We start from the raw sequence: 2,500 nt of genomic DNA on the forward strand, positions 1-2,500 counted from the left end.
CGTGGTAAGATTCGTGCGTCCGCCTGATCGATGTGTGTTGTTTACGGACCGGCTGAGAAGCGACGATAGCGAGTCTTTGAAAAACTATGTGTCCATTAGTTAGACCGATCGTCGCCGGCCGTGTGTCTGTTCGAATCTCGCAACCCACGATTCAGCGACAGGACGCGCGCTCGCATTCCTTGTGTGCGTTCGTACTTTTCAAGGTTTTTAAATGTACTTTACGCCCGACCGTCGAGAGGAGCGTGCCACTGGGCGTTTCTCCGACGGTTTCCGTCCTTGGACGCGATCGTGTCGTCAACGATCGAACAAACAAACAAATACGTTGGCGACGCCCGAATTCGCTCTCCCGCACGCGCCGGGTGGGAGAGTGATGTGGGTATCGAATGTGATGCGTGTTAATAATGAAAATAACACTCTAAAGATCTAAAGAGTTTGAAATACAAAATTTTACGATTACCCTGAACGGTGGATCACTTGGCTCGTGGGTCGATGAAGAACGCAGCTAATTGCGCGTCAACGTGTGAACTGCAGGACACATGAACATCGACATTTCGAACGCACATTGCGGTCCACGGATACAATTCCTGGACCACGCCTGGCTGAGGGTCGTTTTCTTAACAAAAGACTGCTTGCGTTTGCTTCTCGAAAAAAGAGTAATTCATTTCTTTCTAAACATCTCGCCGTCGTTCAACGAAAGTAGAACGTTTCGGAGCGGGATTATCGAACGAAATTGAAAGAATGAATGAACGATAAACAAAGAAAGAGTCGCAACGTACGAGCGATAGTTGGGCAGTTCGTCGGCGTTTGTCGTGGAAACGATGTGACGAAAATCGCAACCGATACACTAAATGCAGGCCGTTAAAGGAGAGAAACAAATTTCGAAATATCTCTTCGAACTAGCGCAAGTGCGTCACGGCGCGCGAGTCGTTCGTTAAAATTTATAAACGACCGCCCGTGAAAGCACCGAGTTCTCGGAAGATAATCTATAAAGATTCTCCATCCTGCTGGAAGTTATCGGATCGGCGCGATTGTTCACTTGTAGAAATCCACGCTCCCGACGTTGCCAGAAACGATATTTACGAAAGGTGTGTCAAAAATAAACGAAAGAAGCTCTCCTATAAATTTAGAAAAAGCAAACGAGTGAAATGTTTGAGATGATAATTTGCTGAAATGCAAGCTCGAATAGCCCCAGGGTTTCGAATGATTCCCCGCGCTTTATACATCTCTCTGTTTACAAACGGTGTATAAATGAAAGATCGCTTCAGATGGGTCGTCGCTGTTTGACGCGCGATGCTGTTCCTTTTTTTTTGTCTGTCTGTGCGTTTAGCTTCGCTAAACAAGTTAAATGGTTAAAAAGCGTCGAAAAAGCGAATACACACGCGACAAGACAAATCTAACGAGTAAAGGAACGCTCCGCTCCAAGATAAAAATGGTTGTTTACAATCAATACAGCGTTTCGGTACCCCTGATCGTAGTCTGAAACTGTGTAACAAAAGAGAGGAAAGCGAATGGTGAAGGAACTTCGAAGCCTCCGTGGCGTGGCTAGAACTTGTGATAAAAGTATGTTTGCAGCAATTATGCATGCTCCCGTTAAAACAGCATTTCAATGTCTCGCATGGCTTAAAGCTCTAGGAGGCTTCAACATTTAGAATACATACGGACTACTTCGTTTGTTAAAGATAAGCGAAGACCGCGCGACCATCGCTCGGTCGTCCAGTCCTCGAAAGTTTTGTTGCGTTCCAAAGAAGAGACAAATGGGGTTTACCCTTGCGCTAAGGGGAGAAGAAGAGAAAAGCAGTTGTTAAATCTAAGAGGTGTGTGGAGTACATCGCGTGTTGGTTAAAATTGTTAAATGAAGTATACGCGAAATGTTCTCTCGCTCTTGCTTTTCCTCTTGCTTCCGTGGCGCTCGAAAAGAAGGGATGATAAATAAAGAAACCTATTCGAAATCTCTTGTGGAACAAAAAATAATACGGACGGACGTTAAAATTGAACCGAGACGAAATGGATCGTCTTGCGAGTTGTCTTCGCTTTGAAATTGTTAAAAATTGATAAAAGCAATACGACGAAGCTGCAGTCCGCAAAATGTTTGAAGCAAAAAGGAAATAACACGAAAATTATGGGAACGTCGTGTCTCAACTTTTTTTTCCCTCTTGTGCTCGTTTCATCGAACGATAAATACAAACATTTTGAAACGAGAGAGGAGGAAAAATTGAATATGCGAAAGGTTGATTCACGCACAGTTTCTCTACGTGTTTGCTTTTTTGCTTCTTTTCGTTTATTTTTTTTTTTTTTGCATCGAGCATCATTATTCACCTTTCGATGAAACCAAAGAAATTGACGACCTCAGAGTAGGCGAGATTACCCGCTGAATTTAAGCATATTATTAAGCGGAGGAAAAGAAACTAACTAGGATTTCCTTAGTAGCGGCGAGCGAACAGGAATGAGCCCAGCACTGAATCCCGCGGTACCGCCGCTGGGAAATGTAGTGTTCAGGAGG

The 2,500-nt window shown here is 44.2% G+C and overlaps 1 non-coding gene and 1 pseudogene across 1 annotated transcript; both read left to right on the plus strand.

Moving 5' to 3' along the window:
* The first annotated feature begins 454 nt into the window (after nucleotides 1-454).
* Nucleotides 455-609, plus strand: LOC143306746 (5.8S ribosomal RNA). Its single transcript, XR_013064062.1, has one exon. It is a non-coding gene; the product is annotated as a 5.8S ribosomal RNA (ribosomal RNA).
* A 1,732-nt stretch (nucleotides 610-2,341) lies between these two features.
* The window catches only part of LOC143306733 (large subunit ribosomal RNA), a 5,233-nt pseudogene continuing 5,074 nt past the window's right edge, over nucleotides 2,342-2,500 (plus strand).

This window comes from Osmia lignaria, unplaced genomic scaffold, assembly GCF_051020975.1.
Source record: "Osmia lignaria lignaria isolate PbOS001 unplaced genomic scaffold, iyOsmLign1 scaffold0035, whole genome shotgun sequence".
In the NCBI taxonomy this organism is placed as follows: domain Eukaryota; kingdom Metazoa; phylum Arthropoda; class Insecta; order Hymenoptera; family Megachilidae; genus Osmia; species Osmia lignaria.